Raw genomic sequence first — 10,039 nt, forward strand, 5'->3', positions numbered from 1 at the left:
TTTCCTAATAAAATTATCTTAATATAATATTTTCAAAACAATTTTCTTCTATTTAAATATATGACATCTAAAAATATCAAATATTAAATTTAATTATAAAGGTATGTCTATTCATAAATATGCGGTACAGTCATAACAAAAATTAACAAAAAAGATAATTTTTGATTAAATATCTTATAATATCACAAACCATCCAATTTGAACATTATGAGAAAATGCTCTCCAATATGTCACCTATGCTATATATATATATATATATATATATATATATATATATATATATATAACCATGTAATATAAATGTAACTATTTTCAATTGAAAAAAGATAAAAGTTATATTAACATACTTTAAAATTTCAACATCTTTTCGTAAAAGTAAATTGAATTCTACGCTCTTTTATAGAACTAAATTCATCTATGATTGAATCACTACTAAATTTTTCAGTAACTTCCTTCTCTACATACACAGTTAGACAATCATTCAAGAAATTATCTTCCATCTTGTTTCGAGCTTTGTCTTGATTATTTTCATAATTGAAAATGTTCACTCTATAGTTGCAATTGATACAGGAAGAGTAAGAACAAGTCCAATCAACCTGTCAATAAGAGGATATATCACTGATTTTCTTGTCTTCACCAAGTCTTGACATAACTCATGAATACCAGATAATTCTTGCAATTCATGATGATTTGGAATGTCGAGTTTAAAATGTTGAAGTTCTATTCTTAGACGTACTAGTTCTTGCTCCATAAAATCATTCGGTTAGAACTTCTCTGCAAGTTTACAAATATCATCAATTTTGAACAGCATAAATCCATTTCTATGATCTAAAACAATGCTCAAAACAAGCAATTCCACGGTATGATCATTAAACCTGCTATGTAACTCTTGCAATTGATAATCAATTGTTGCAAAAAATAGATCCACTTGATAATAATGCTCCACACTAATCTCATCATAATGACTTCGAGATCTACCACATCTTGCAATATATTGAGCATCATATCCGGGATATCAATTTGATATTGCTCACAAAATAACTTAACTTTCACCAAGAAATCATCCCATCCCGAATCTCGAAAATTCTTCAGTAGCTTTGTTGTGCTTTAGACAAGATGCATTGTATTCAAAATATCTTGAGATTTACGTTGCAATGCTATACAAAGAAGATGAGTAATTTCCATAATGTCTTTCATAAGATGCAAAGTGAAAACAAACTCAAAGGATAACAATTGATACAAAGCAAAATTTGCATCTCCTCGTTGAGAGTATGAACCTCCATCTGCTGCAATGTTACTTAAAACCACACAAGTAGCATTGAACATTTTCAGTAAACTAGAAATAGAATCCAAATAAGAACCCCAGCGAGTATCTCCAGCTCGTTTTAAAGTGCCAATTTGATTCAATCCCCTTCCAATTTCAAGTTCACCATTAGCAATCTTAGTAGCAACTTCAATTGCTTGAGCCTCCTTTAATTCATCATTACGTTTGCTAGATGCAGTAACAATGTTGATAATGAAAAATAAATTGGAGAAGAATTGGTGAACAGAAGCTACTTCTCTAGAAGCTGCAACTAAAGGAAGTTGAAGCCTATGGGCCAAACAATGAACATAATAGGCATATGGACATTCATGGCATATTAAAGCTTGCAAGCCATTCCATTCACCTCTCATATTACTAGCTCCATCATACCCTTGTCCATGAATGTTATGAATGGCCAAATTATGTTGAGAGAGAGTAGAAGAAATAGCTTCCTTCAAAGTTAAAGCCATAGTATCACGGACATGAATAACACCAAAAAACCGTTCACGGATGCATCATTCCTTATCTACATATCTCAAAACAAGAGCCATTTGCTCTCTTTTGGACTCATCACGAGCTTCATCAACTATAATGCAAAATTTTGAATTTCCAATCTCTTGTCAAATTTCTTTTCTAACCTTATTGGAAAATATATAAAGAATCTCCTTTTGAATTTCAGGAGATGTATAGGAGGCATTGGATGGAGCATTTTCTTGAACAATATTTGCAACCTGTCCATTAATAGAGCATAATTATAATTTTATAAAGATAATAACTAAATGGAAGCATATTATGAATTAAAAAGATTTCTTTCAAGCATGGATATTATATAAATTCAAGAAAGAATGCAAAGCTGGAAGAAAATCATTCTTACCTTATCATTATAAGAAGCCAACAACTTAATAAGTTGATGGAAGTTTCCATGATTAAGAGATTTTTCACTCTCATCTCGTCCTCGAAAGGCACAACCTTGAAATGCAAGCCATCGCACTAGCTGCATCAATTGAAACTTGAAGCCTTAATCGATTAATCTCAACTTGCTCAAAACTTTGTTTCTCAATGAAAGTTCCAATGTGTTGAGAAGCATTCATCAAATCGTTGCATGCTTTTATCGCAATTCTGTGAAATGAGTTAGGGCTTTTCCCCACATGTCCTAAGAAAGCACAATTAGCTCCATTATTGACCTTCTTCCAATTGTTAAAGCCACCAAGAACAAATGCACTTAATTCAACTCGTCCATTCGGCTTACTAAATAGATAGCATGAAAGACAAAAAGTAGCATCAATTGATGGAGAATATTCAAGCCAAGATGGAAACAATTCAAACCAAGAGCTACAAAAATGGCGAATATGTTTCTTTGAACCACTTGAAGGGTAATTTTCAAGCTTAACTTGATATGGCCCCCAATTGATATAAGCTCGACGAATTTCATCTTGTTGATTAAGAGGATAAACGTTTTCCGGGATCACGCTCCAAAGAAGCAATATCAATCTTTCAAGTTCAACTCTTTGAACTTTTTAGGGAGCTTCAACAACCAAACTCTCACTAAGAATAGATGATGGAGTAGCATCACTCTCCTTGTGCTTTTGATCTTCAATAATTTTTCTTTTAAAAAATGCATCAATTGTTGTTGACTTACCCATGGAGAATAAATTTCAAACCTGAATTCAATTCACATTTCATAAGTTATATACAACTCTAGCAAATTATCATAATAAATTATATATATGCCAAATTATATATGCATTATATTAGTATTTCTTTGAACCACAAATATAGTATGGAATCACAATTTTAAATGATACACACTTATTAAACAATAAAATACTTTATACATGTCAAATTAATTTTCTTGAGAAAAATATACTACAAATATAGTATAATATCACAATTTTGATACTAGAAATGTATTTTACATGAGCATAAGATAATTGGAAAGAGGAAAAGATTAAATTTCATAATAAATTAACTATAACAAGGAAAAGGTTTAGTACAGGTACCAAAGAATGGAGCCATGATAGGTTGCAATTTTATCATTTATTTTATTATTAATTTTCCCTATTATCTGACCTATTGTAGATTAATTGCTAGATTCTACTCACTTTTGATATTTTACATTTATTTCAGGGAGTAGAACGAAAATTTGATAACAAGTGCCAATTTAACAGAAAAAAAGTCTAAGGCACAGAGCTTATCCCAGGGGCATTGTTGGCAAAGGCAAACTTGTGCCCATTTTAGTAATTGCCGAAGACAAAAGCATTAAAAAGATGAACGAAGGGCTGGAGTTGGGAGCTTCTTCTTCCTCCGGAGTCCTCTCCGCAAGGGAGGGCGCCGCACAAAGCCGCCGCGCAGGAGACTACTTGGAAGCTTTAGTTTTTTTACTTTTCTTTGGTTGCTTGTCCTTCTGGCATGGCGGGTCCTCTTTGTTTTCTCCATTTCCTTAGTTTTTAGAACTTTGACTTTTCTTCTAAAGAGAGCATTGAGTAGCCGTTTTCCTTCTGGAGGTGTCAGACCAAAGGAAGACTATGAATTACCCTTTGTAGCTTTCTTTCTTTATTGAGTAAACGAATTGAATTCGCCCAGCTTTCCAATTGATTTCCGCAGCCTTCGCTATAATTTCTGGTGGGTTTAGCTCATCAATTATGAACTAATTTTTCAACTCTAGTCAAGGAGCAACGAAGGCTCTGATTCGCCTAAGAATTGTGAGATCGTTTTAATTTAATCTTTTTCTTTTATTTATTAGTATCCGCATATTTCTTGGTTGCTATGTTTATGGTTATTTAATTAATTGATTGTCTTGGATCCAGATAATTAGTTGATTGGATAATCTATTGTCAATTAGGGCATTAAATCCGTAATTGTTTAATTGCTCTAAAATAGTGGCAACTGGCATGATTAGGTTTGTGTCAGGGGAATACGCGGGCTAATCTAAAATAACCCTGGTAGTGTGTTATTTGGTTAGAATAGGGCTCCTCTAATACGTAAGGCAATTGGGGAATTAAATTCTACGGACGTACCTAGGATTATTTCTCAATTAGAGCAGTGATTAACAGGCGTACCTTAATCATCGACACAGTAAGGAGGGGTTGACTGTCTTCGCTTGTTTGGCAGTTATAACCTATTTATTGATAAATAATTGGAATTGCCTTTGCTTATCGATGATCAATTAGGTGAACCATTGCTGAAGTTATTCCTTGGCTAGATTCTTTGATTTTAGTAAATTGTTATTTAATTTCTAGTTGGCTATTTTATTTTTATTATTTTACTTTTAGTTGGATTGCTTAAATTGTCACCCCTGAGATAAAAACACCCCCTTTGTCACTGTGAATTTGAAAAGGAACAATTGCTCCCAGTCCCTGTGGATTCGACCCTGCTTACCACTATCTACAGAAATTATTTTTAGTTTGAGCAGGTTTTATTATTGCACAGGCTTCGACAACCTGTCAATTTTTGGCGCCGTTGCCGGGGACTGGCGCTAGTTATTTGTTTCTTTTTAAGTTCATCTTGCTTTCATTTTTTTTTATAGTTTATGGCTGCTAGCATTCCATATTTTGATGATAGACCGGACTTTGTTCCTGAATGGGGTTATGAGACTCATGTTCTTCCTAATGATCAATGGGCTGTTGCAAATTGTGGAACTTATTTTGACTCAGGTTATTCAACTGACACATGCCCCGCATTTCAAGACAATCTAAGTGCTCCAATTGATACTTTCGGAGATTTTCCACCCCAATATCAAATGCAGTATGACCCTTATTCAAACGGGTATGATCAAGGATGGTGGGATAATTCCAGTTTTGATTATGCGACCGGGCCAATGGATTTTCAACAGCAAGAGTCTCAACAACCATCGTCCCTGTCAGGGTACCAGCAGCAATACCAACCCCGACCACCTCCGCCCCCAAGCTCTGGTCCATCTTTGGAGGAGATGATAAAACAAGTGATGACAAACATGGCGCAAAATCAGCAAAGGACGGAGGCAATTCTTATGCAAAATCAACAAAGGACGGACTCCGAAATGCAGGATATAAGGAATCAGATAAGTCAAATGGCTACAACAATCAATCGTTTGGATTTCCAGAACCAAGGTGAATTGCCATCTCAACCTGAGTTGAACCCGAAGAATGTCAACGCCATGACCTTGAGGAGTGGCAAAGAGGTTCAAGGGCCTGAGCCTGTGATCCCTAAGGACAAGGATGAGGAGATGCAAGAATGTCAAAATGAGAAATCTACAGATGCAGTTGAAAAAGAAGCCGAAAATGAAGAAATGGAACCCCAACCGCAACCCATTGAAGTGAAAGAATCCAGTGAAGAATCATCAAATGTGGTGACACCACCTCCATTCCCTAACCCGCATTTTCTTAACTTTTATTCCATGATTTCTGTTAATGAGATTGATTTTGTTATACCGGAAGTTTTTGAGTCTCATGGCAGAAATAAGTTAAGAGTAGCTATGGTCAAATATCTTGAACCGTTGAGTGCTCTTGATGGAGGGGTGGAGGAAAAATTGAGATCACTGCTTGATTATTTGGCACCATCAACTAATCCATGGAAGACCGTAGCTCGTGTGCTCAAATATTACTCCATCTATGAGGGTTACCAGGATCATATAGAGGATGAAGCATTAAGACGAGCTACACGATTTTATCCTCCATGAACAAAACATGATAATGTCTAGCCAAAGACATTAAAGAAAGGCGCTCATTGAGAGGCAACCCAATTGTTTCTTTAAATTGATTGTTTTGATTTCGTGTGATAGTTTAAATATGTTTTCCTTGAATTTGACTGATTTTGGGTGTTAATTTTCGTTTTTGCTTATTTGTAGGTGACCTCCAGGCATGACGCGCCCGCGTGATAACGTGCAGGAAGCTCACGATCAGGAATTTCTGAAACTTCTGGGAGCTCTCTTGGCCTCATGACGCGCCCGCGTGATAACGTGCAGGAAGCTCACGATCATGAATTTCTGAAACTTCTGGGAGCTCTCGTGCTCTCTTGACGTGCCCGCGTCACGTTCGCGGGAAAGGTAAGATTCAAAAAAAAAAAAAAAACAAAGAGAATTTTTCTTATCACCGTAGCTTTAGTTTCCAAAATTCAAAAAAAAAATTTAAAAAAATTGATTCCCGTAGAAAAAAAAGAAGAAAGGAAAAAAATATTTCTCACCGTAGCTCCAATGGAGCCTAAAAAAAAAAAAAAATCTTTTTTTTTTCTTTTTCTTTTTCCTTCTTTTCTTTTCTTTCTTTTTCTTTCTTTCTTTTTTCTTTCATTCTTTCTTCTTTCTCTTTTCCTTCTTTCTTCTCCCCTGCTCCCTCTCTGTTGTCCGAAATCCCTTTGCCCGCCGCCCATCTCACCCGCGACCTCCGCCATACATCTCCCTCGCGCGAGCTTCTCTTCCTTTTGCCCCTTTCCGCCGCTACTTCACCTCCACCGCGCACCACCCTCTGCCTCGATCTCACAGCCGCCCGCCGCCGTCCACACGCCGCCACAGGCGCGGGCTTGGCCCACTGCCGCATGCAACCCCACCGCTCCACTGCCGCACCTCACGTCAAGCAGACGACCAGCTGGTGCGCCGCCGCTGTCTGGTTTCCCCTCGCACAGCCGCGGCCCTCCTCACTTCCAGCTCCTCCGCATCTCCGCCTCCTCGACCAGCCTGCGCCGCTGTTCATCCTTGGCCGCCAACCCATCCGACAGGTTTGGAATCAATTGGGCTCCCATCTGCTGCTTTAATTATTGCATTAATTCGAGTAGTTGTTAGAGATTGTTTGGGTTTCGATGACCCAGAGTTTCTGTGGCGCAGTTGGATTATCTCTGTGGTTGTGGGTTGAGTTGCGTGGCTTTTGTGCCACTTGAGCTGCTTGTTAAAATCGGGAAAATTTATTGCCATTGTTTGGGGTGTTCTATCCTTCGATTCCAGTTCGGATTTCACGGGAGTTTATTTCAATTACCTGTTGATTTATATCATTGAGTTGGGACCAAGCTTTATCTGTAATTCTGGGCCTAATTATTTGTGCAAGCCTCTGCCTCCTCGCCGGATTGGTTTTGATTATTGACTTCAGTGCACTAGATTTCCACCTAAGGCCCCTTTGCTTGCTTTATTCCCTGGAATTTCCGTCCTCTGATGCCTTCCTTTAGGGGTTTAGCCTCTGTCTTGTGCCTGGGTTAGTACTTGAGGCCATTGCTTTACTACCACTTTGCTTTGCTATGGCAATTGGTGAAATTTCGGAGGACATTTGCTGAAATTTTAGTTGAGCCAAGTTTTCTTTTGACTGTGAGTTGAGATTCTTATTACTTTGGGTCAGCCATTGGAATTGCTTCACTAGTAGCTTCTCCTCGATTTGTTTTGCCCCTGGACTACCTTTGCTGGATTTCGAATATTATTAGTGCACTAACTTTACTTCTCAATTGTGCGTTGGGGATCACTGGCGCCTACTGAATTGCATCTGCTGAGGTTTTGTGATTGGGTTGTGATTTTTCAATTTCTGAAATGCTATCACTGGTATGCCATATTATTGGGGCCCTTGTTACAATTTGACTCCATTGGGTGGCACGTTCTCTTTCTTGGGGTTGGATTAACATTTGGGGCTATTACTTTACTACTGTTCTACTCTGCTATAATAATTTCATAGATTTTGGCCTACGTTTTGCACCAGTGGTACTGGTTGGGGTATTTTGACGAGCATTTGTTATTTTCAATTGGTTGGCTACCTGATTGTGATTGTGTGGTTGTTCTCCCATTTCTATACTGCTATTGCTGGCATTGCCGCTTTTAAGTTGAGAAATTAACTGTCTACTTGGAGGCTTTGTTGAGATCTTTGGGTGGACAGAGTTTTGCATTTGCTGGTTGAATTGAGCTGAGATGTCTCAGCACTTGGGTGCATACTTCCGCCACATTGGTTTTCCTCCACCGTTCCCACCTATCCCTTCGCCACTCGAGAGGGAAGTTTCATTGTTCTCTTCACTTTAATTACTTTATTACCTCCATTGAGGACAATGTAGGATTTAGGTGTGGGGGGGAGTAGTTATGGTGCTAGTGTCTTTCATTCATTTCCTTTTTCTTTTCTTTTTGGTGTCTAGCTCTCGTGTGCATGCCAATGTTTGATGTTGGATTATTGCCTCTATTCCTACTTTTGTCAAGTTTTAATAATAAGAATGTATCAAGTTAATGTGATTGAATTCAAAAACATCTCTTTGGTGAATATCAATAATTGTTTTACTCTTATAATTTTTGGTTAACTTTCCTAGGCATAGGGAATGATTATTGGCATTTTAATGTGAATTGGTCCGGTTATTAACTTTAGTTCTCCATGTTTGAAAATGAGGCTAGCTGATGCAAGTTTTCTTTTGGTTCTTGTGTTATATTGAGTTTTTGTGATTTTTAGCTATGAATAAATTTGACTGTACTCCGCTAGTATTTACTACCGAGTAACCGGGAATTTTCACCAAAAGTGTCGATTCTCGCGTCAAAAAGTAGTAATTGCTATGAGTACGTGGTCACGTGGCGATAGAAGCTGAGTAACCGGGCTCCTTCATCCGGCCAATGTTGAAGTTCGCGTCAAAAGGCTCAAATGGCTAGCGACTAAGTCTTTTGTTACTATTGAAAAAAAAAAGAGAAAAAAAAAAGAGAGAAAAGTAGGAAAAAATATATGAAAAAAAAGTGAAGGTTGTGTTAGTGTGTAATAAAAGTCAGCTTGCCGAATTATGGATTTAATGTTGAGATTTTGGTTAATAGTTGGACCATTTGCTGATAAATGTTATGCATCATTCCTTTTTCTTAGATTAGTTAACTTAAAATTAGAGGAGTTTGTGGTTTAGAAGCTAACCGGAATGATGTTTCTTGGACTTGACCATTGATGCTTGATTATTATTTTTTTTGGTATCTTGGCAATTTATGAGATAGAGCAATAGTCACTATCAAATATTGGTACTTGTCTGCTGTTCTCATGCTTGAGGACAAGCATGGTTTAGGTGTGGGGGGAATTGATAGGTTGCAATTTTATCATTTATTTTATTATTAATTTTCCCTATTATCTGACCTATTGTAGATTAATTGCTAGATTCTACTCACTTTTGATATTTTGCATTTATTTCAGGGAGTAGAACGAAAATTTGATAACAAGTGCCAATTTAACAGAAAAAGAGTCTAAGGCACAGAGCTTATCCCAGGGGCATTGTTGGCAAAGGCAAACTTGTGCCCATTTTAGTAATTGCCGAAGACAAAAGCATTAAAAAGATGAACGAAGGGCTGGAGTTGGGAGCTTCTTCTTCCTCCGGAGTCCTCTCCGCAAGGGAGGGCGCCGCACAAAGCCGCCGCGCAGGAGACTACTTGGAAGCTTTAGTTTTTTTACTTTTCTTTGGTTGCTTGTCCTTCTGGCATGGCGGGTCCTCTTTGTTTTCTCCATTTCCTTAGTTTTTAGAACTTTGACTTTTCTTCTAAAGAGAGCATTGAGTAGCCGTTTTCCTTCTGGAGGTGTCAGACCAAAGGAAGACTATGAATTACCCTTTGTAGCTTTCTTTCTTTATTGAGTAAACGAATTGAATTCGCCCAGCTTTCCAATTGATTTCCGCAGCCTTCGCTATAATTTCTGGTGGGTTTAGCTCATCAATTATGAACTAATTTTTCAACTCTAGTCAAGGAGCAACGAAGGCTCTGATTCGCCTAAGAATTGTGAGATCGTTTTAATTTAATCTTTTTCTTTTATTTATTAGTATCCGCATATTTCTTGGTTGCTATGTTTATGG

The 10,039-nt window shown here is 37.4% G+C and overlaps 1 pseudogene; it reads right to left on the minus strand.

The window, feature by feature from the left end:
* Window positions 1-840: 840 nt before the first annotated feature.
* Window positions 841-2,946, minus strand: LOC113735910 (uncharacterized; annotated as a pseudogene).
* Between the last annotated feature and the right edge of the window lie 7,093 nt (window positions 2,947-10,039).

The sequence above is a fragment of the Coffea arabica genome, chromosome 3c, assembly GCF_036785885.1.
Source record: "Coffea arabica cultivar ET-39 chromosome 3c, Coffea Arabica ET-39 HiFi, whole genome shotgun sequence".
Classification (NCBI taxonomy): domain Eukaryota; kingdom Viridiplantae; phylum Streptophyta; class Magnoliopsida; order Gentianales; family Rubiaceae; genus Coffea; species Coffea arabica.